The 24,797-nt window shown below is 44.1% G+C and overlaps 1 protein-coding gene across 10 annotated transcripts in view; it reads right to left on the bottom strand.

The window, feature by feature from the left end:
• The window catches only part of FLRT2 (fibronectin leucine rich transmembrane protein 2), a 101,705-nt gene extending 77,893 nt beyond the window's left edge, over positions 1-23,812 (bottom strand). For 3 of the 10 annotated variants that reach the window (XM_028496271.2, XM_028496272.2, XM_028496270.2), the window contains exon 1: positions 20,124-20,313. The gene's annotated coding sequence lies outside the window, so the exon portion shown is untranslated. Of the gene's footprint in view, positions 1-1,486; positions 14,784-18,716; positions 18,827-20,123; positions 20,314-23,572 lie in introns of those variants that run through there. The other 7 variants (XM_028496266.2, XM_028496267.2, XM_028496268.2 and 4 more) reach the window with 6 other exon arrangements.
• Between the last annotated feature and the right edge of the window lie 985 nt (positions 23,813-24,797).

Genomic DNA, 24,797 nt, shown 5'->3' with positions numbered 1-24,797 from the left:
GAGATCATCTTTCTTTTTTTAAAATTAATTAATTATTTAATTAATTAGGATGCATCCAGTCTTGGTTGCAGCATGCGGGATCTTCGTTGAGGCATGCGGGACCTTTTGTTACGATGAACGGGCTCTTCGTTGCGGCACGTGGGCTTCTCTCTAGTTGTGGCGCGCAGGCTCTAGAGTGCAGGGGCTCAGTAGTCGTGGCGTGCGGGCTTAGTTGCCCCACGGCACGTGGGACCTTAGTTCCCCGACCAGGGATCAAACCTGCATCCCCTGTATTGGAAGGTGGATTCTTAACCACTGGACCACCAGGGAAGTCCTGAAATCATCTTTCTTTTTACCTTCTCCCTCAATCTTTCCTTCCTTCCCCCTCCTTTCTCTCACTCCTTTCCACCACAAATATTCGTTGAAACCCTACTATATCCCTGATCTGTGCTGGAATCTGAGGATAAAAGTGTAATTCAGACAGCCATCATCCCAAGGGGTTCAACAAGGTGAAAGGACCCTTAGATGGTCCCAGTGGCAGAGCCCACTGAGGGAGAGGAAGAGAAAGCAAATGGATCACTGGGGGCAAGTGTTTAAAAGTCGGCCACTAGGGGCTTCCCTGGTGGCGCAGTGGTTGAGAATCTGCCTGCCAATGCAGGGGACATGGGTTCGAGCCCTGGTCTGGGAGGATCCCGCATGCCGCGGAGCAGCTAGGCCCGTGAGCCACAACTACTGAGCCTGCGCATCTGGAACCTGTGCTCCGCAACAAGAGAGGCCGCAACAGTGAGAGGCCCGCGCACCGCGATGAAGAGTGGCCCCTGCTCTCCTCAACGAGAGAAAGCCCTCGCACAGAAACAGAGACCCAACACAGCCAAAAATAAATTAATTAATTAATTAAATTTATAAAAAAAAGAAAGAAAAAGTCGGCCACTACAAAATACCCTGTTTGCATCCTTAAGAAGACTGTATCATTACATCTCATCCCGATTTTATGTTTTGTGGCCAGTAAACCTTTATCACTGCAAAATATCCACCGCACCCTTTTGCTCTGTCTCAATGCTGCAAAGGAGAACAGGTGTGCATTTCATAACAAAGACCAACGCAGATACCTGTAAAATCTTACTTGAATCAAAAGAAAAGAACTAACAGGTGGAAGGTGGCTGCTCTCTCAGTGTCCCCTGCCTTATTCACTATCTATTGTGTCTGAAAGTATTTAATTTACAAAAAATCCCCTAGTTAAAATTTAATGTGAGAGTCCTAGCCTGAGCACTGCATCCAGAAATGCCATTCCTCCACGGTCTTCTAAAACTAGACCTAGAGGTTAGGCTGGTAAATTTTTCAGAGAAATAATGCAGGGGCAGAAGCATCAGATACATGAGCAACAAGACTCATTAGTTACAGCAGTGCAGGTCTCTTGGAAGGATTTCTGGAATCACTTCTTCACATCAAAGGTTTCACGATCAGCCTTCTTAATCGCTCCATAAACTGAAAGGTCTCCGTGTCTTACCTGTCTACACCAGGAAATTCCATGCTGTGGCAGAATCATCAACAGTATCTTCATGAAACACTGGCTGAGCTCCTAGAGGGAACGAGAGGGACCACACCTCTCACGGAAGAGGCCTGTGGGATGTTCTTCTGTGATCATCTGCCCTTGGTAGCTTCGAAGGGCATGACTTGGGCTGTTGGGTCAGTAATACAGGGACACATTAACGTCTATTTCTTTTCCAAAACATCAGTGATGCTTGCCTTACCTTTTTTTGGAATAAGTCATGTTGGAAGACTTGTTAATATTTATTGAGCACATAACTGCACTGGATACTATGCTAAATGCTCGGCATGCATTTAATCCTTATGGCAACTTGTTTTTTTAAAAATAAAAAAATATTTAATAGAATTCCAAATTTGGAAAAACTTATGGAGATAATAATAGTGATGATCATTACCAGTATTTGGCATTATACATGATTTACATTTTCCTTTCTATAATTCTTAAGTGTTTCGTTTGTTTTTTAGTTATTGGTTGTTGCTACTGCTTTATCAATTTCTTTTTCTTTGGCATCTTTCTGTTTTACTGTTGTTGTTGTTGATGGTGGAGTTTTTGTTGTTTATTTGTTTGCTTTGTTTAATTTCTCTTTGTGTGGTATAATCTTCTATTCTTTTATTTTAGAACTTCAGGTATAGTTTTTTAATAGGGGTGAGATGTCTCTTCTAAATAGCATAATACCCATTTATTTCCTTTATCAAATCTGAGAATCTCTAACTAATGTGTGAATTAAATCTACTCACATTTATTTCGATTACTTATATATTTATTTTCATTTTTTTATTAACATGATTTTTCTTTGGTTTATTTTTGGTTTTGGGGTTTTGGTTTTTTTTCTTTTTTTAAAATTTATTTTACTGAAATATAGTTGATTTACAATGTTCTGTTGATTTCTGCTGTGCAGCTAAGTGATTCAGTTATACATACATTCTTTTTCATATTCCTTTCCATTACGGTTTATCATGGGATATTGAATATTGTTCCCTGTGCTATACAGTAGGACCTTGTTTTTTATTCTCATGGCAACTTTTTAAAGGACGTTTTAATTTTGCTGTCCCCACTGCACAGATGAGAAAGGTGAGGCTTATAGAGATTAAGTACCTTGCCAGGGTGCCAGAGCTGTGAAGTAGTGAAGGCAGCTACAAGCCCAAGCAGAGCCTAGCTTCTAACCACTAATGCTGGCTCCCTAGATTCTGAGAATTAAAGAATTACGGGAACTGTCCAGTCTTAAACAAATGAAGGAACTGAGGCTCAAGACAGTTGAGAAATTTGACAGAGATCAAAGATTTTTTTAGAGACAGCACAAAAACTAGAATTCAGAACATCTGCCCACTAGCCTATTGATCTTTTGATGATCCCACACTGCTTGTCCAGTCCAGCTCATGGCACCAATTGTTGATAAGATGACTATTTGGTACATAGCTATACAAAACAGAAATGGACATGACCTTCCCCATTTCATCTTCCTCTCTGGGAATCTTTGAGATAGTGATAATTGTACACACCCCACCTACTACAGGAGATAGGAAAGTAAAATGATATAACCAAACTGAAAGCTTTAGGAAATAAAAGAAATAGGAATTACAAAAATGGAAAGGATTACAAAAAACAGTTCCCATCTTCATGTTTCCATTTCATGCCACGCTTTCTCTCCAGCAATAATTAAATTAAATCTTTAGTTATTCCATTAGGGTCCACTGCAATCCTAAATAAAATGAATCTTTTAGGGATTTCAAGGCAGAACATACATATAAATCATCCATGCATGAACTCATCCATCCATTCATTCAAGAACTTAAGATACAGTGGTAATTAGCCAAACACACCGAAAACTAACAATATGCTAAGATCCTACTAGGCATAATATTTTGCATAGTTTATTTCACTTAATCTTTATAAGAACTCTATAAAATATTAATGTCTTCACTTTATACAAGAGGTTGAGATAAAATTTATAATTTGCCCAAAGTGTCACAGTTAGGTAGTAATAGAGCTGGTATTCAAACTCAGGCCCACCTAATACTAACACTGAACAACCATGCTGTCCTTGACATTCCCTCTACCTGGAGTCAAGTTTGGATGTGCCGATGACCACAAGGTACTACCCCTCCCAACCCCTCCCGTTGAACAGGACAAGCAGAGGTGACATGGGAGCACCTATTGCTATCACTTGGGCTCCAGAGAATTAAATCATAGAGTGATATGAAAAAAAAGCAAACACTGCATTTTTTAATGAATTCTCAATTACTCTCCATTGGAGAAGGCTAAGAGCTACTGTAGGCAGAAAAGGAGGTTCTAGAAAGTTATCTCTACCAGCAGCATGTCCGTGCTCCTCTTAAGCTTCCAGTCTACCTCCATTTCCTAATTTTTCCAAACAATCCTGTTTCTTATATCACTTCAATTATGGCCTAATGGTCCTGTTCAGCACATTTCACAGATACCAGCTAGCACTCCTCCATCAGCAGCGTGCTCTAAATCTTGAAGAGCAAAAGAAATATGGGACTTGAAGTTGCAATCCTTTCATCTTCTTGTTAGGAGTCCTGGTAAAAAGGTGGAATCACAATCACAGCCAAGCTACCATTAAATGAAATTAGAGATTTCTCTCGACGTTCCATTATTTACAAGTCTCTCTGTCACTTAAGGACTAATAATCATCTGAATACTCATCTCTTCAGGATTCTATTTGCTATATATTTTCATAGAAATCCCATTAATGATCTAGAAATAAAGAATCATGAAACGAGAGTGGGCAGTGACAAGACAGCTTGCTTGCATGCCTGTCATCGGAGACCAAATTTAAGCTAAACCATCAGGATAATTATTCATGTTATCTGAAAAATCGCTAATGAAGGAAATACTACAATTCTCCCATGAGATCCCTTCCAAACTTCCGAAGTATTTTATACAAGAAGATCAAGATTTCCACACAAAGAAAAACACAATCAAGGATAAGCTCTGATATTGGTTTATAGGGGTAAAAAATAAAGTCATGTGGTATAGATCCTTCTTTATCTGCTAACATGTGTTTTCAGACTGCAGACAAGCCTTTAAACTGAAATCTAAGTGAAGCTGAAACAACATTGACTTTTTACCAGAAAATAAGTCTACGAATATAATTTCTCATGGCTGTGGGGTTTTGATATGAAAAACACCTTCATAACTCTGGATGACACTAATATTATGCTGAAAAAGAAAACATATTCATTAGCCAATTATAATCACATTGGTCATTCATGCTAAATGAAATGTGCCTCACATCCCATCATATTTTCCACAATGTGGTCCACAATAAAATTATTTACTAGATTTGCCTGTTTTGCTTCCCTCTTTGTAATAGCTTTCATTTTGCTGTTTACTTATTTCCTAATAGACATTCCCTAGGGTTCTTGAAGAGTTAATGTTCATTCTTAGAAGCTCTTACTTGAGAATTTCACCTAGTGGAAACACTCATTGCATCGTCCCCACAGAATATATTATGAGTATTGCCATTTTCATGTTTATAGTGACAAGCTAAAATTTAGTAGAAAAATTCTTTTTTTGCCTGTTGATAAGCCAGACTCCTTGGCGGGCAGTTGTTTTTAAGAGCGCTCTCTTTGAGTAATTCCTTTCTAATAATCCATGATACTCACTGTTTTTGAGGTGATAAGACTGCTGGAGAGATTTCTTTTTTTCCCAGAAGCAAAGTGTGTTTAAGAGTTCTTCAACAGTGAGTGTCCTAATTGAGACAGAGTGATAACTATTTCTAAGATATCATTTCCTCTTCTGGACCCCAGACATAAATACTGTTATGGAGAAATTGGGCAAGAGGCAGTGTTGCCCCACAGAGAGATCCTTTAGGGAAACAGTGACATAGTATTACAGAACTGCCTTATCTATGTAGGAAAAAAATAGCCATTTATAAACCACAGCACTCATATTATTCCAAGCTGGAGTGCAAAAGGAAGGAGAGCTAAGGCTTACTAGTACTTGATGTGTGTCAGGCATCACCTAATCTATTTGTCACAGTGATCCTGTGAGATGCATATTATTTTTCCTCCATTTACAAATGGAGGAAGTAGACCCAAGGTGAAGAAACACGCTCAAGTTACTCTAGCTAGTTGCGGCAGAACCAGATTCAAAGCCATCCATGTGAATGCAAACTCCATGGCCTTCCCACTACACCCACCCTCTGTCGTTATGCAGCTCCCTTTTTGAAAGAATACAATTATGGAGATAATAAAAAGCATGTGATCGTTGCATTTTTCAAAACATCCAGATGTCTTCAAAGATTCCAGCAAGCTGCAGTCTGTGGTTCTGCAATATTGCAAGCATCTCTTTCAGTATAAACCATCACACCACTAATTTTGGCTATCCAGCCTCAGTTATAAGAATCCAGCTCAACATAATCAAGTCTAATGCCTCTGATTATTTCTATTTGCTCTTGCTTAGAGGTCTGGAAAGACTACAGATTTTACAAATATAAACAGAGGGTTCATGGTGCTGTTGGAATGTTCTACCTTCCTGTTTTCAAAGCAAGAGTGCACTGCTTTGACAAAGTGTTCCACAGAGGGAACAAGGGAAGCTTCTATTAGATAACTTTGAAATTCAAATGCATGAGTTATTTCTGCAAACTTCTGTTAATATTAATTTGCTCAGTATTGAAAATGATGGGAAGTAGTATATGTTGATGGAGATAGAGACTGGTGCTATAAGTTTCAGAGGTAGGTTGGAGTCAGATACCTGAGTTCAATGGAGCTCCTCAAACATTTACTGGGCATGGCCTTCTCCCTAAAGGAGCTCACAGACAGTGGACACAAAGCGCCAGGTAAAATTTTACACCACAATGAGACTATTATAAAGATAAAAGTGAGGGCTCACCCTACATTTAGTTCAGAAGAGAAGACTAACTTTCTTTGGGAAGATAAAGGAAAGCCACGGAAAGAATGGCCTTGAGTGTCAAGCTTAAAAGTTTAGCCTTGACCCTGTGAATAATGGAAAGCAGTAGCATCCACCTGAAAATGAGGAAGAGCAGCTGTGGTGTGCAAGTCAGGGGAGGAAAGAACACCTGGGTTTACCTGCAATGCAGCCAAAGTGAAAGGGCAAGAAGGACAGAATTTTTTTTTTTTTTTTTTTAGGACAGAATTTTTGAAAGATGCATAAAACTAGTGACAGAACAGTTGAAAGTGAGTGAAAGGGAGTAATCAAAGATGACTCAAAGCAGTGGTTCTAGACAGCGGATCTTGTTTAATAAAGACATATGAATTAAACAGAGTGAGACTTTGTTTAAAATGACATACCGACATTGAATTCCAACAAAATCCAAGTGAGTTCACCACTCTGAGTGGAGAGGGAAGAGTGACCCTGGGTCGCAGGCTGATCCTTTATAGGTCTGCGCATGGTCCAAAGAGACCAGGCAGCCATTTCCAGCAAGACTGACACTGGTATGTTTCAGTTTCTTCCACGTGGCCTGATTACTTCTCAGCTGCAGACTGCAGAGAGCAAATGCTTTGGTTCAATTTAGCTCCTCAAACATTTGTTGGGCAAGGGCTTCACCTTAAATGAGCTCACAGATAGTGGACACAAAGCATTAGGTAAAATTTCTGCCATAGACAGAAATAACACAGAATTCACCAGAGGGCCAACAGAGCTGGTGTTTGCATGTGGCCCTGGAGCTGGGGAGCCGCTTATCAAATGGCTACCACACGTGGGCAGAGCGTGCTTCCATACACTGCCCCATCCACGAGCCTGTCCAAACTGACCCAACTTAGAAATCGTCTTATGCCACCCCATCCACAGAAGTCTCATGACAGATGATGGGCATGTGGTGACAAAAGAACATAGAAACAACAGCAGCCATGGTCTAGCTGCCTACAGGGAAATGAAAGAATTAAGCAATGGATCACTTAATTTAGACAGAATTAAGAATATGTATACAGAACTAGGAAGGACAAATAATTGCAAATTCATAAAATGCAACGAAAATACATGCAGAGATGACGGCATCAGCAGAAAGGGTGAAGAAAGAGGGATGGTCAAAAATCAAATTCAACTGGGTGACGACCTGTAAGCACTGGGCTTATGTTCAAATTATCAACATGCAACAGCCTTTCCCAGACCATCTCTGGGTCATTTTTTCACCCAACAGGGTCTACCACCTGAGCAATCACATAGATTTAGAAAAGGAGAGAATCTGATCTATTCATAGTACGGTCAATTGTCAGTCATTTCCAGGCTCTCTCAGAAACCTCTCGCTCTATGTTATTATCTGCCCTTTGGCCATTCCACTGTCCATTATCACCCCCACAGGGAAAAAGAGGTGCATCTCAAATCAGTCCATCTAATTATTTATTAGTAGTGCTGGTAAAAGGGTAAAGACAAGAAATGGAGAGTCTGCTCTCCGAAAACCGACTCCTTAATCACTAGGTACTTACCACAGACTTTGATTAGTACTGAAAACATGCTAGAAGTTGTCACACTTTATCTTCTAATTAATGACTCTTCTCTCTTCCCATTTTATAGAAATGCATGGACAGACCCAAGAACTGCTTTCACTCAAAAATGGCAAAGAGCAAATAATTACTTCTTAGACAGTTACCTATTAAAAAGTCGAATATGGAAAGCTGGACCACATGCTGCCTAGAGGACAGTGAACAATCATCCCGGAATTTGATTTTAAGGCACGGAAAAATAAATTTAGAGTGGATTTCGGAAATTACCCAGTGCTCACCTATCCTATAAAACTAATTAACTGCAGTTACAAAATAAGATAAGCAACCTGACGCAATTTGCTCTACTTCAGTTTCCCTGTGTGTAAACTGGGGTTATTAGCAGTATTTCTAAACAGAACCTCTTATACAGGGTTTTTGTGAATATTTAAACATGATAATATACATGAACTGCATAAGCATCCTAAATGAATTGTATAATCAATACAATCACTGCTGTTAATTATTATTACTACTACTATTAGTAGTAGTAGTAATCCCCCTAGACGAGCATGTGGCCTTACTGATACCCAGCATGATTCAAGAATCAGGAAAGCGTATTGTTTCTAAACAGCCCCATAAATTAACCCTGTAAGATCCTTGTGGCGGGGGAGGGGGGGGCAGGGTGATTAGCCCCGAGAACTCAAGCAGAGTACTTTATCAAAAGTCATCTCAGGTCATCCATGGGTCGCCTATTGGCATGGAAAGTGTTGCCAGTATATAGACAGCCCAGAGGGGACCAAGGGTTAAGGTGTGGGCATGTCAAAATGTGCTCCACTATCTTCTACTCTTTTAGCTACTGAAAAGTTTGCTAAAAAAGGGGGAGGAGGGAACAGAGTGTGTTTATATGTGCATACACCACCCCCACCTGCAAACAAGTCCTCTCTGTCCATCAAGCGATAGTCTACCATAAAAGCAGCAAGGTGTTAGAATTGTCTCTTGGCCAACAAGAAGGACCTGAAGTCCAACTTCTGTCACTACCGTGATCACATTAAACCATGCAAGTTTAGAATCTGTTGCAACCTTTGCATGTGCTTTGCTGCATTCAATGTGCAAATCATGAGGACTAGGGTGGATCCTGCTTTGTGGAGACAGAGTGACTAAGGATCTATGATTCCTAGTCTTCTTTTCTCCTCTTTGGAGGGCCCTCATTCCTCAGATATCGCCATCAGGAAATAATGTGCCTACGATAAAATAAACAAAACAAAAACGAAGAGCAACAACATGAAAAAGAGGGCAAATGCACAGCACTGTCACAAGTTCTTTGCTTTGCTCTCTTGAATTCTGCCCGGAAAGAGACACAAAGTTAACACTATAAGTTAAATTTCTCATTTTGTGGAAACCACATCTGCGTGAACATCTACTTAACTGATGGTTTTACTCGGTGCCAAGAGAGATACTTCATCAAGCAAAATTATTCCTTCTCTAAACAGATATTCGAGTGTGGCATTTGAAATTGCCTCATGTGAGGTTTGGAGAGCTTGATGCTGATCAGGGTTGGGTTAACCAAAAGGCTTTTGCCTGACAAACCTTCTTACAGTAAGGCAGAATGGTGGTGGTTGTATTTTTTCCCCACTGAGCCACCAATCTATAGGCATGGAAAGCACTTCTGAGGAAGCAGCCCCTGTCACTAGATTATGAATCTTCTTGTTTTCCAGAATTGTCCAGCACAATTATATACTTATTCATTCAATTACATTTATGCAGAACCTGGGGCATTGAGCACTATTGTTAGTACCAGGGAGACGGGATGAATGAGCCAAGGTTTTTGGGTCTACTGGGAGAGATAGACACGTGAACAGACACATTACAATACATACAACACCAACAGGGAACTAATAAGGTGACAAACAAAATGCTCTAGAAGCCCAGAGAAAGTAATGACTAATTTTGACTGGGAGGGAATGTGTCATTCCTGTGTGTCTTAAAGGAAAAGAGTTTGCCAAATGGAGAGTGAGCAGGTAATATTCTATGTAAAGTGTAAACAGCATGGGGAAGGCTAACTATCAAGAGGCCTTACCATCTTTGGAGCGTGGGTGCTGAGGATGGGTGCTGGAGAATGAGGTCTGAGTGATGCTTGGGACCCAGATTGTCATGGATCTCATGTGTCATGATAACAAGTTTGGATGGGCTTTATCCAGGGGGACAGGAAATCCAAGTCATAGGACTAGTAATGCAATGTGATTTGCTTTCTTAGGGGATTAACTCTGGGGACACCAAGAATGGTACAGACAGATGGTGGAGAAACCACACAGGAGACTGTGGCTACCAAGAGAGAAACCAGCCCTGACATCTGGTCCCTCAGAAGGTTCCCCTAGAAGAGTTGGGTTAAATGGAGCAATATTTCCTATGTGGCAAAATATATGGGAAAAATACTTTCAGAAATTCACAAGTTACTCTAAACCAGACAACTATAAAACCACTGAGTCTCTGGGTCGGAAAAAATTCTAAAAATGATCAGTGAGTGATCTCCAATCCCAGGAACTTTTGAACATCCACATTCCCAGGCTTCATCACAGACTTAAAATATCGGGGTCTCCAGGCCTCAGGCCCAGAAACATGGATTTTTAACCAGCTCCTCCAGTTTTTTAACCAGTTCATTCAGATGGATGAGTCTAGTTTGGAAAAGGGCAACTCTAGGTCAATCCATTAGATTTCCTGGGGAGGAGGGATGAGGTCTTCTTTGAAAGAGTATCCCAAATGCTCAGAACAAAACTTAGCATGGTGCCTGGCACATGGTAAAATCAAATCCCCAGTTATAAACTTGTGACTTGAATGGATGTCTGCCTTGCATTCCTTTGGGATTCAGAGATTATGAGAATTGAGCTTTACATTCCATTGCTGTCAGCACTATTTGACTGGTTCCTTACCTATTCGGGTAAAAAAAAATATATATTTTCAACCATTTCCCAAAGAATTTTAATCTCTCTTACATGTTCTAAAGAAGCAAAACAAGGTCTTATTGTTTTACGCTGGGCGGAATGTTGGTTCTAAAGCTACTTACTAAGAAGTGAAGAGCTTGCAGAATACACTCTAGTGCCTGCTTCTCTTCTCCAATGTGATTGATTGTATGTATATGTGTTGCATATATATGATGTGATTTTAACAGGAAAACCTTCTGTGTTTCCAAACTTGGAAGCTGGGGGTTCCTAACATCTTCTTTTTTTTTTTTTTTTTTTTTTTTTTTTTGTGGTATGCGGGCCTCCCTCTGTTGTGGCCTCTCCCGTTGCGGAGCACAGGCTCCGGACGCGCAGGCTCAGCGGCCATGGCTCACGGGCCCAGCCGCTCCGCGGCATGTGGGATCCTCCCAGACCGGGGCGCGAACCCGGTTCCCCTGCATGGGCAGGCGGACGCGCAACCACTGCGCCACCAGGGAAGCCCCCTAACATCTTCTTAAATATAACCTTCCTACATCAATACACAGATTCATCGTGCTAAGAAAAAAGAACCAAGTCTCAGCTGCTCAGTAGAATGCAAAGATTATACTATATATACATGTAATCATAATGAAATGAAAAATAACCCCAGCGCTGTGTATTTGACCAGTGCCTTTGAGCGCTTTTCAGGAGTGTCTCACACAGAAGCAGTAAGAAGCTCCTTTACTTAAATTAATTGAAAATGGCTTTCTGAAAGAAATCCTTCCACACGGAAATGATAACCCAAGAGCATCATTCTGATTCGAGCATCTACCATTATACAAGCAAGGTATAATCATTCTGTAAGCACAGAATAAGCATTATATAAACAGAGCAATGATTTACATGTTAATCCTCTACAATAAAATATCTTCTTGACTCTGCCAAGAGTCATGTGCGAGATGGATTGTGTGAAGCAAGTGTTTAAAATGCATTCTGATAAAAAAAATCTCCATAGACTAGCAGAGGCATCATAACCTCGGCTCACTGTGTCCAGGGTCACAGTCTAGACATGGGGGTTGTTGCAAGCTGCAGGTACTGTCCCCCTGGAAAGGGGCAGGGAGATGAATGGGGGGGCGGGGTGCCAAAGGCTATGCTTTCAATGACCAAAAACATTGCAAGTCAGGCAGGACCCAGCTGACACCAGCTTCTGATTCCCCACAATGAGGCCTCTTTTCTGCCCTCCGTCCCTTCCCTCTGTGCCCTCTCACACCATCAGCCCACACTGTATCCCACTAGCCATGAGCCCATCCTGCCACTATGTGGAGAGCGCTTTCCTTTGCTGTCCCCTCATGCTCTGTTACGTGCATAAATAACGAAATTGTCTTTTGCAGAAGCTGTATCCTGTTAATGAACCGGTTCAAAGGGTCAAAAGCCTTCTTCGGGATTCCAGGGCAATGCAGAGGTATGTGTAGAGGGGGAGAGTAACAAAATGGAATCATTATCATTTCAGAGAAAGAAGGATCTGCGGTCAGCATTTATTAAGCCTCTACTGTGTGCCAGACAGGCAGACATTTTATATAATTATCTCAATCCTCAGAAGAACAGCTCTGTGACTAGAAAGAATTTCCTTCCATTTTTCCACTTGAGGAGACAAAGACTAAAAGATATTTTTAAGGTGTGCCCAAGTTTACATAATTAACAAGGGACAAAGGCAGCATTAGAACCCGAGACTCTCTCTCCAAATGTAAAGCTCTTTTCATTAATACTCTGTGCTCCTGGCACTGTCTTCAATCATGGATGAAACTGCCATGCAGATAGGTTTTATGTCTTCCTCTCTCCTCACCAGCCTGGGTTGCCTCTGTGGAGGGATCCTGCATTACCAATGTTTGCCTCTCCAGTCTTACTCCATGCCTGGTACGTGGTAAGTGGCAAAAGTCATCTCCTGAATGTATGAAAAAGCTTTCTTCATCGTCGGATGTATACCTTCTGCCTCTACAAGAATAATATCTCCTCATAAGTACCACGCCATTCACACAAAAGTATAGTCCCTCGTTACAATGTGTGTGTTTATCTATTTAGAGTTTCCCTAGGACCTATTTGGAAGTGAAAAGCTCCAACCAAAAATAAGTTGGGTTATCTCATTGTTCTATTATATCAGGGACATCTGGGCTAAATTAGCACCCCCTAGCATAAGGGTAAAGTAATACTCCCATCCCATAGTATCTAAGCCTTAGATTTGTTTGTGCATTTCAAAGACGCACACAAACATATACTACCTCCCCCATATGTACCCACAGGTTCTTCTCATGTTGTTAGCAGAACTCTTCAGAGTAGCAGCAAACATCATTTCTTCAAAGATTACATCATTTGGCACTGCCAGAACAAAAGGTATTCAGACTAATTTTTTCAAACTATGAAAATAATTTGTCATGTAAAAATATAGTTCTGTGGCCAGGCCCTTTACAAGGTACTACTAAAATGCTAATCAACTTAAAAAAGAAAAAAGCAAGGATCAGAACTCTGGCAAATAGAAAATCCAGAACTAAAAAGAACACTGTTAGATCCAGACTGTCATACATTCAAATCACTGATAGGAATATTCTCTTCTGATCAAGAATCATGACCTAATCATATGTTTTATAAATACACACTTCACATATGTGTGTTTTCTGCAGGCTTCAATTAAGTAACTTTAAAACAATTAAACCTTAACCCTTACAAAGGCCTACATGTATACAAATCAGGGAAGTAAAATAAACATGCTCAACTCTCGGAACATTTAAAATTAAAAGTGTCTCCGATTTGACAATTATAAAAATACAACTGAACAAAATATGAAGAAATAAGTTGTAAAGAACTGTCCCACAAGGGCTTTGGGACACTCACAAGTCAAAATAAGGCCAAGCTTTGGAGACTGTGTTGTTTCTTAATAAATGAGGCCATTTATTGGTAATGGGCTCAGGAGGCTTCCAAACTACTGACAGTCTTTTGCACTGGCCTGCCTTATTTTGCAAAACATAAGTCCGAAAAATCATCATATATTCTAGTAATGACTGTGTTTTTGCAAAAGGTTCATTTGGATGGCTAAAGTATAAAGCCATCCAAAAAGAAACAACCTTACTTCAGGGAATGTTGACGGTTCCTTCCCAAAAGATCCCCAGTGGAATCCATCTGTGATAAATTCAGTTTCCAATGTCAAGCCAAGCTGTCAAGGAAGGAAAGCTTGGCCCTTGTGCCCAAACTCACCACGGAAGAAGATCATGCACCATGAAATGAAATGAGGGAGTGATGTAGAGGACCACCAGACACTTTACTGGTTGGGTGGTATCCAGAACACTCACAAAAACAAAACCTCCTGGAGGGCAGGGCACTCTGTCTTGGTTACCCTTCTATTTACATAAAACCTAGAACTATCCTAGCACCTGACAGTCCTGCAGTGATAAATGGTATCAATTTGAATAACGCCTCTTTATGGGAATATAACACTGAATTATTACCAAGGTATTTTCACACACATTAATCTTATCTGACCCCATAACAACCCTGTTGAACTCTGTAGAGAGGAAATTAAGTCTCCAGAAGATGAAGTAATTTGTCCAAGGTCATCAGTGTAGAAAGGAGTGTGCTGACATGAGAATGCAGGTTTTCTATCTATAAATACATCTTCTCTTTCCTCCAAAACAGCCTCCCTATTTCTCATTCCCCATCACAGTAAAAGTCCCAAATCACAAAGCCGACCTCGTAAAATTACCCCCATCCTAACAGGCAAACGCCTCTAGGATAATGGGGGAGAGACAGTGAAGTGTTACTTTAAAATCAAAATATTTACACAATATTTACACAAAATATTTACACAATCGCAAGATTTTTTACAGTTTTAATTTAAGAAATCCAACTCTCATCATTTTAGGTGAGTTCGTAAAGAAGGAAACTTCTAAACTGTATCAGAGAATTCAGCATCTATGTAATTAAATGTAATGTTCATGATTTTGTACAAAGTCAAATGGTTTAAAGGAGGGCTCTGTGCAGCCTTAGGTAGCCTTCAACTTCCTCCTGGCTCCTGTTACCCAATAAGAAGCCAGGCAAGTGGGGCTTTCTCAGACCAACTCACAGAAGAGACCGTTGTGAGGAATAAATGAAATACTGTATGTGAGAACTGAAAAACATAACAGAGGAGGAGGGTAAATGATCAAGAGGAATATGTTTTAAAGTCAATGGCATCCCTCAGGGCCTAAACAGAATTTTCTGGAACCACTATGTCAAATGTTTATCCAGTCTACTCCCTTAACCTTCAGCGCCTCTTTATCTAATATCTATGAGGAACTTTACAAGTTCCTGCATGATTTCCTTCTTCAAAATATTCGAGTCGAAGCTCTGGAGCAAAGTGGAAGAGAAAACTATCATAGAGGTTATTCTGACACTGGATTTTCATGAAAGTGACACCCACGGGCAGCTGGGGCTAAGAGTGACACCAGCACGTGGGCCTATTTCGGGACTGATATAAGTCTAATGTTTTCCATTCAGCCCTGTGACCTTTGTTGACTTCAATGGACCATATAATTGTGAACCAATTTTAGGATCCACTGTTCTTTCACTCCCTGTGGAAGGAGGTTTCAGTGTTCTGAGCCCTAATAGTATCGATGAAATTGGAGACCTGATATTTTTCGATGGGTTTAAATCCAAAAGCCCTCAGGTTCTTAAAAGGTTCAGCTGGAAGATTCTTTCATCTGTGTGTTGAAAGGTCTAATAAAGAGAACTGAAATACAGCACATGACCTGTGAACTGAGGGGAACAGAGGACTTTTTGCCAAGTTTCTCACACATTCCCTTAAAAGCAACCTGGGAAGAAAGTGAGAAAAACTGCCCAGTTCTAATGAGCGCTGAACGGGTAAGAGCATCTGAGATTTATTTTGTGAATGCCTCAAAAAACGGCTGAGGTCTTCAACCACTAAACTGCCAGAAGAATGTGTGCCCTTACTGAGTATCCGCAGAACAATTGATCGGTATTTAAGAATCATGAATGTGGCCTTTTGACTTCCCAAATTATACAAGGATATTTTCTTTGACCTTCCCTATGACAGATCCGTAAATGACACTGCTTTGTTCGGACAGCACATGGTGCTGTACGCTTCTGCAGAAACACATCCCACATTAAATTAAGTTAGAGGTGGTATTTGAAAAATAAATAAATAACAGAGTTCCAATTCACTGCAAATGGTACAGGAGGCCAGTAAGTGGGAAGCCTGCAAGAGAAGGACTTCTTTTAGAAAGATGTTTTACAGGACTTTTTCTGCATCATTAACTCCTCTGGAACCCTGAACATAACATGATGAATTTCCCGAGAAAAGTAGCTACTGTTTAATTTTGAATCACTTCAAAGAGCCACATTAGAAAGAATCAAAGAAAACCAAAAAGACCAGTAGATGCGAAATTCACCAAGGGGGAAAAAAAAAAAAAACCCATGAAGGTTCTAACAGATTTTGACCATGTACTGAAAATACTGCTGATTATTTTGCCAATACAGTGTTTTACTGTTCCATGTGACTGAAATAAGTCTCTGTATTCGTTGGAACACAGGATATTTTTATTACAATATTTGTGTCATAGTCCTTTAAAAAGAAACATATTTCAAACCTTGAAAAGAATCTCTGTCCTAAAATGGTCCTTGATGTTTACCTGTGTGTGTTTTACTATAAACAGATATTTAATTGGAGGTCACATTGCTGAAAGGAGTCAAAAGATACTGATAGCCTTACTCCTAGCCCCAACATGTAGTTTTAGAAGGAAAATATAACTTAAAAAAAAGCAAAGCAATTTGTGGAGGGTAAGGAAAAGTAAGAAAGTTGGGGTGTTATAATTGTTGCTTAAGTTTAGTAATAATAATAATAATAATTGGTCTTTTTAAATGTCTCTGGCATAAAACCTGCCCAAGGGAAGAGAAAGCCTCCTAAAAATTCTATATTCCCAAATACCACGAGATCAAAAACCATCTGGAAAATGCCAGATAATGGTATCCACCCACTTAAGAAAGTCAGTAAACTTTGTCTTCAATTACCATTTAGGATAATCAACTCAGATGGAAATTTTGATTTGAAAACGCTCGGAAGACAAAGCTGGATTAGGAATCAGATTTTTAAAAGTCTCCTTAAAAGACCATCTGTTTATAGACACCCTTCTCACACCCCACCTCGCCCTTGATCTGGACCATAAGTTCACAGTAGAAGCACAGCTGAACTTAAAAAGACATATATGCACTGCTACTGTGAAGTCTAGAGCCCACATGTATGTTCTGTGCTTGTCTCAAGTTTCCCGTGTTACATAAACACTTCAGGGCAATAAGATTTCACTTACATCCAGCAGTATTGTGAGTCTCGAAACATTAGTCTACCTGACTGTACTATCCTTTTATTGGCAGTGGACGGCACTGGTGTTTTATTTATGTTGATCACATTGTCAATGCTGTATGGAATAACCATTTAGTAGCCTATTAGCCTGTAACACTTTTATTACCGTTGTTAAATATCATTACCCATTCTGAACTCTGTATTAGAAATACCAAGTTCGAAAATCTAAATACTCAGAAAGAACAGAGCTGTTGGGTTCTTCCCGGCACACACACATAATCTGTTGACTCTGATGAGAAGAAAGAAAAACAATGAGTGCTCACATCTCACAGACAGAGGTCACTAATGGCCTGAATTTGAATCACTGTGGCAGAAACCACAAAGTTAGTAAGCTAGTGAAAAATGAACTTGAATTGAAATTAAAGATACCCAAAGATGGTTATCCAGGAAGGTCTAACCGGAATAGAAATAAAATTACAACACCTTGACCTTTTCGAATCTTCTAAGTAGAGCAAAACCGAGAGCCACCCGGCACCCTTGCTGTTTTTTACCTTCAGACACTAGAGACCGCACAAGTGGCAATTCTTCCTTGTAGAGTACAGAGCTGAAGAGTCAGATCAGATGCTCACACGGGCTCTCTATAGAATAAGGCTTCTGCACTTGTACACACTTGAGCCTTTCTTGAAACCACAGCTTCAAACTGGGAAGATATAGGATTGCTTTTGGGAGATATGTCTAAATCCTAAATCAAACTCTCCAGCAGGCCAGAATATAAATGTAACGGGTATCAGAGGAGGTTCAAATTAGATCCAGGCGGTCAAAGTCAAACTCAAAACTCAGATAAGAGCACATCATCTGAAACCTAGCATACAGGAAAAACCACGCCTGCTTTGGGAAACCCAAGGCAGCCCAGCATGGTGTCATTTGGGAATCTACTTCTTCTGTTAAAAGCATCCCCTGGAATTTCTAAAACTGCAATGAAACTACTGAAGTGTTAAGACACGGGCATTTTTTTAAAAACCAGCATTCCTTCCATGCTAGGTTTGTAATAGGTCTGCTACAGTACAGCTAGCTCAAGTCTTTTTACCATTTCTTGTACCTACTGCCAGAGGCATGGACTAATGTTTGAAATTTCATCTTCCAGCCTCCTCCAGTCACAGATATTTGCAGCTCAACATGACAGTATGGTGTTGCACTGTCGCCTGTGATTATTAAAAATCCATAAATGGTTTTGAGGTTTCTGATGAGGCGAGGAAGAAAAGTTGTATTTCGCGGACTAGTGACACTGTGGGAAAATAAGCAACTTTTCATGCTATGCATGAAAGATTGATTACCCAAAGACTGATTTTCATCTAACATGGTGGCCTGCCGATCTTATGTATCTGGCGCATGTTGCTCAGTGATTAAAAAAAAAAAAAAAGTCCAGTTCTAACACTTCAGATACTGACCTAAAATTTTACATTCATACTGATTCATACTGCAACAACCAAATACATGCCTGGACAAATGCCAACCGGCATTCTATTTACCTCAAAATATTTGGGGGATCCTTTCGTTGGAGAGGTAATAAGGTCATACCGCTAAGTCCACAGACAATATCGGTCCCGATATGGAAGGTAGCCTTCATATTACCTTTGGCCTGGGAGAAGTTAGACATCATAAATTTAGCAATAAGCCTGTGAGCCAGTGGACATGCCACAAAGCTCCCTGACCCTGGGTGATTAAAGAGTCTCCCAGCTGAGCGGGGAGCAGTAGCTCCCATTTAGAAGACGCTTTGCATAGCAAATGCAGCATGTAAAGAAATCTAATCAGCACCTTGCACTCCGCGAGCATTTACACGGATTTGTGCCTTGCACTTGATTAGCTTACTGTAAGCTTTACAAGAGATTTCCTCCACTAAAATTAATCAAAAGCTCTTGGAGACTGATTTCCATTTACGAGAGAAGGCACGATGAGTTTCCAGGTGAATAAATAATAATCATAATAAAGAAGACAGAGCAGCAAACGTTGAGCTGCTTCGAAACTCAAACTCGACTGGGGGAAAGGGGACATCGGGGAGTTGAGGCTGAAACCTTTTTGCTCTCGGAGTGAAACGCAGGAGCTATTTTATTAGCGTAAGAAAGGCTGCTGCCCAGGAAACGTGACTGTTTTCTCTCCGCTGCCCCCACCTTAGTGCACAAACGCGACCACTCACTCCCCCCAAGCCCCGGTGCATCAGGCCACCGAGGAAAACCGGCCTCTCCGCAACACCACTAACCCCCTAAACACACTTACACAGGCTGACGATCACTGCAAATTCACACGACCAATGGTTAACGTGTTTCATCTCACCCTTCAATCAAAATGTGACTTCGAAAGTTCCTATTTTATGAAGCCAGCGGTGAATGGAAGGAGGGAGGGAGGGCTCTTAGGATGTTAAAAAGGGGAAGGATAAATTTTCCCCTTTGCTTGATATTTTCCCACTCCCCCCCCCCCATTTGCTTTCCTGCACCAGCTAAACCGGGCAGGCGAATGAGAGTGGGTTCGTATGATTTTTAAAAAGATACTAAATAAGGGTGAGAGAGTGGGAGGGTGAAGGTGGAGTGAGTGAAATCTACGCATCATTTCTCTGGATTGAAGAATACTACAAGCCACTGAATAAACATTCTAAATTTCCTCCGAGCTACAAGATGAGGCACCAGCTGGGGCCGAGGGCTCCCGTCCATTCCCGGGCGAGATTCGCCTCCCTGCACAGCTGCCCACTCTACGCAGAGAAGCGCCTCGATCCCGCTATAACGTTCCAGTAGGTCTCCCGTGCTAGCTGCCCGTTCCCGGGATCTTCAACTTCGCCTCCCTCTTACTTTCTGCCAGATCTGGCGAGCGTCTGGAAAGGCGCTAGGAGGGAGCAGAAGCCCAGCGGGCAGGCAGGGAAGGAGAGGGTTGGGGGTGTGCGTTACCTGCGAAGGTTCTTGAGGTCTCCTTCCAGCCCTGGTAGTAATCCCGCTCAGCGTCGCGTCCTCCCCCAGATCCAAACTTTTGCTCGGTCCTCCGGGTGGTGGCGGCGGCGACGGAGGCGGCTGCCGGAGCCCGGCCCTGTCGCCCGCAGCGTCGGGGCGCCGGGATGCGGAGGCCGGAGCCTCAGAGCGGCGCGCGCCTCCCCGCAGCCGGCCGGCGCCCGGGCGCCCCGCTCGCCTCGCTCGCTCTCGCCTTCCTCCCCTACGGAGCCGCGGCATCGTCTTCCCCCGTCCTCCAACACCTCCGCCTCCAGGGCTCGAGCATGCCACTTTCTCTCGGCTCCGGCCGCCGCGGCCCCCGCCTCCTCTTCTCCTCTGCCTCCCCCCTCTCTGCCTCGGCAGAGCCCACGAGTCCCGAAAGAAGGCGGGGGAGCCGGGAAGGCGGCGGAAAGCTGCCCCGCAGCGCCGGGGCTCCTCGGACACGGAGGACCCCGGGGGGGCAGCCGGAGAGCCGGGCGGGCGCGCGCGTCTCAGACGCCTGTGCGCGGACCGCGCGGAGCCCGGCGTAGGCTGCACGGGGTGCGCGGGGGCGGCCGCGGGGCTCGCTCCGAGGGCTGCGCCGGCCCGGCGTGGGTGCGGAGGCTGCTCCGACCTTACTGCCGCCTCGACCCAACCCGGCCCGGCTAATGTAGGCGCCGCGGCCCCCACCCCCACCCCGTCTGACACCCCCGGGAGGGGTTTACAGTAATGAAGGCGCGGGATCGCCTCCGCCGCTCCCGCACTCCTCCTCTGCCTCGGTCCCTCGCGCTCTGGCGCGCTCCCCTCCTCGAGTCCTCTTTCTCTCCCTCCCTCCCCTACTCCCTCCCTCTCGGAGCCCCTCCCACATTTCTGGTTTAAAGAATGCTTGGGAGGCGCGGCTGCAACTCAAAGCTTTCCAAGAGGCAAAGTCAGCCTCGGCTTTTAACCCTGTCCTCCCTGAAGAGAGTTGCAGCGCGAGCGCCGAGGCTAACAGCGCGGATGCCACCCAGACCGTGCACGCCTTCCCCTCTCTCTCTCTACCCTGCACCCTCCCACCCCCAGCTCTGAAGGATAGTGCCACCATCTGAGCGCCAAAAGTTGATTTCCCCCTGCCCGCCCGGGGTTGTACTTCTAAGCCAGAGGATCTATTACTTAGACACTGAGAAACGATCGAAACGTGACATTAGAGGGTAAAAATATATAACAAGTCTCTCGACCAAGATGGCGTAACTTCAAATGCAGGCAACCTTGGTGATTTGCCCCCCCCCCACCCATCACTAGTTCCCTGATCCCGGATCTTCTTAAATAACTCAATAGGGAAAATAATTCGAAGTTTCATATAATTATTTTAAGCCACTCATTTTCTTCCTTCACCCTGGCCGCTGGAAAGAGCGTTGTTCATTTGCCCCATAGATTACAACGAAAAACCAAATTCAGCCTCAGAGATTCAGATAACAGGTTTGACGGCGGAAAAAAAAAAAAAAAAAGCCTGATTTGCATACAGGCTAAGTTTCCACTTCGCAATCTTTTGCAAAGGTTAAAGAGTAATGTAAGGAGAACCAGGTGCACGTCTCTTTCTTGAAAAAGGAAAAAAAAATTTAAAGCTTCTGGTTTTCTCCTCTCATTTCATTGCCGCTCCTCCTGCCTCCAGTAAGTTGCTGTCATGTTTTAACAAGTCTGGAGAGAGGCTAAATCTGAACAGAAGAGGGAGAGCGAGTTCGCGCCAAGAGCTGGACTGCGCTGAGACGCGCCGTCGGTGGGGCCAGGCGAGAAGCAACCAGCGAGCTGGAAACTGGCTTAGGACCAGCTCCCTAGGGATCCTCTCGGTTATCGCGGCAGAAGTGTTAGGCAGGGGCGGTGGCCACAACCAGCTCGGGATGAGTTCTCCGTCCTCAGTTCAAAGTCTGAGTCACTTGGCACCACTTTCCTAATTGTTTTTATTTCCTTCGCATCCCCGTTGTGTCTACCGCCTTCAGGTTTTTTGAGCGCCTAAATCATGTTAAGCGGACCTGGAGTAACGCCTGATTTGCCTCTCAAACACAAACCACTCACGGATCCACCCAGACGCACGCCCGAGACGCACGCTGCCACACGCGCGCACACACACGCACACACGCCCCCGGGTCGTGCCCGCGGGTCGCTCCTCCTGTTGCATCCTGAGAAGGTGGCTAGGAAAATGCTTTGACTTACAGATGCAAAGCCGCTCTTCTCCCCAAACTTAGTATGTGACTAATAAATATCGGGTGGGGGCAGAGGCTGAGGGAGTTAATTGAACCAGGACTGACAGTGAGTGCCATCTTGCTGGGAGGTTCCAGGAGTAAAGCGCCAGGGACGACAGCAACGGTGGCCTCTGCCTCCACCAGCAGCTGCCGCCTTCCGGAGCCCCAAGCGCTCCAGGAGTTTACCGGGCATCAAGTGTGGGTCCAGCCCGCCCCAGTCACCCTCTTTCCGGATCCTTCCTTTCCCTGGTTAAGTGCCCGCACCTCAACTAGCCGCCTTGATCTTGGGCCTGATTACAAATGAGAAGCGACCGAGACAGCGCTGAAAGCGCGAGGACGAGCCCGGGACTGGTCTGCGTGGCGGAGGGATCTTTCCAGGCGGCTCCCACCCCTCCCTGGGACTCCGTGGCAGCTGGCAAGGCTCCACTCCCGCGCTCCTTGCTGTCGCCTCGCCCCTAAACCCAGTGTTAGGAGGCGTTATCCACCCCCTCCCCGCGTCCCACGCACGCCGAGCCGGGAACGCAATCCCAGTTCAGCCTGGTGGGCTCCTCCCGCCTTCACCGTCACCACTGGCGCGCCTGCAAGACACGCAGGCCGGAGCTCAGTGCCAGGCCACTGAAGACCAGCAGGGCTGGAGAAAGACTTTGTTTGGGGAAAAGTAACCCCTTCCCCAACTCGAAGGAAAACGAACCAGCACCCTCCGCATCTTCTTAGCCACTAATGGATCCCCGAATGCGGGCAGGGGGCGGGCTGGTGGTTTTAGACGCAACCGCTTGATAATAACGCCGGTGACATTAACAGCAGATGGAGTGGGCGCAGGGGTGGGGGACTAGGGGATTGTTACTCTTGGAAGTTAGCATTCATTCTGGGGAAATGAGAGGTTGGATTCAGGCAAGCTTAGTGGATCTAGAAATCCCAATTTAGGATCGATGCTCCAGCTGGCTAGCTAATTTGCGTTTTGACCCCAGAGCTCAGTTAGGAAACTCCTTAGAGAGAGGAGGTAGATTCGACCTGCAATTAGACTTCCCTTCCCTAAAATCAGGGGCGAGTTAAGCCGTCTGTTCTTTCTATGGATGAAAGATAAAGCCTAAAACATCCTACCCCAATGCCCACCGCCAGCTGATTTATAATCCCCCTTAAGAAACCTCGTGGTGCTAGCTTAGCGGCAGCCAGGTCGGTTACTGGCAACTCCACCTGGCGCCTCAGTCCCTTTACCTGGAGGCCGCGGCTTCTCTCAGTGGGCTCATCCGAATCCGACAGGGTCTGGGAGGTGGAAAGGCAAGAAGCTGGCTCGGCAGCAGCGGGGCTCCCGGGGCATGGTATTTTTTTAGGGGTCGCCGCCAAGGTCCCTCCTACCCATCGTTGAGAACTGCCAACCTGCTCCCCGGGCTGGGTGGACACGGCGGCGGGCGCGGAGCTGCCGCCTCGCAGCTCCCGGACGCACGGGACCGAGGGTCAGAGACGGACGCACCCAGGGCGGGAGTCGCGCAGCGCCTGGCTCGCAGACTGCGGCCACTGGTATTATCTCCGAGCCCCCGTTCCTCTTCGGTGACAGTGGAAGATGCCAAACTCGCAAGTGACGGCCACAGGTTTCGAACGTACAACTAACTACAAGGTACCCAGCCTGAGACTGTAAGCTGTTTTCCCCTCCCCCGCCTCTCCCTCCTACCAGGGAGGGAACTAACTTAACCCTGTGTGCGCCCTACACTCCCCGGAGAAGCTGTAATCGAGCAGGAAACCGCAGGCGGCGGTTCCCGGGGAGAGAGCTTTGTTCACGTGCGATTCCAGTGGGTGTGTTGCTGTCTGGGGGCACTCGCGTAGCAAGACGCCAGTGGCAGGTTTCCAGAGCCAGACTTCGGTATGGGAAGGAGCCCTAGCGTTTCATCCGGACCAGACCCAGCCCTCGGAATCTATTTTTTGCCTACAGTTACCAGATTTATTAGAGTTGCCAGCGAAGTTGGGTTTTATTCCTTTCCCCCCCACACACACCCACCCTCCGGACCCCCGGATTACTTCCTTTCCTAGACGATGCTTTTGAAGTTGTGGGGCTCTCTGCTTCTTCTAACTCTAGCTTTTAACTGTTTTGCGTGTGCGAGACGAATTGTTGAAGGCACCCACCCACTCATGCCAAGTTTAAATGAAACCGCAAGGAAAGTTGCCTCCCAGTCACCCACCACCCAGTGTCTGCAGAAGCCAAATATAATAATCTTATATTCAAATAAGATTAAGAGACCGGAAGATGGGGGGGGTGAGGGATTTTTGAGATGTGAATGGGGAAATAGGTGAGGGCTGGGGGGAGGGGGAGAGAGAGAAATCCTCAGAATGGAGAAAACGGGAAACACAAACAAGAATGACGATGCAGAAAATATATCTGAGTCCCAACTTTGAAAGCAGCAGGATAACTTTAAAAGCCTGGATTTTAATAAACATTATTTCCCCA

Source organism: Physeter macrocephalus, chromosome 11, assembly GCF_002837175.3.
Source record: "Physeter macrocephalus isolate SW-GA chromosome 11, ASM283717v5, whole genome shotgun sequence".
Lineage (NCBI taxonomy): Eukaryota > Metazoa > Chordata > Mammalia > Artiodactyla > Physeteridae > Physeter > Physeter macrocephalus.
This window is presented reverse-complemented; position numbering and strand designations above follow the sequence as displayed.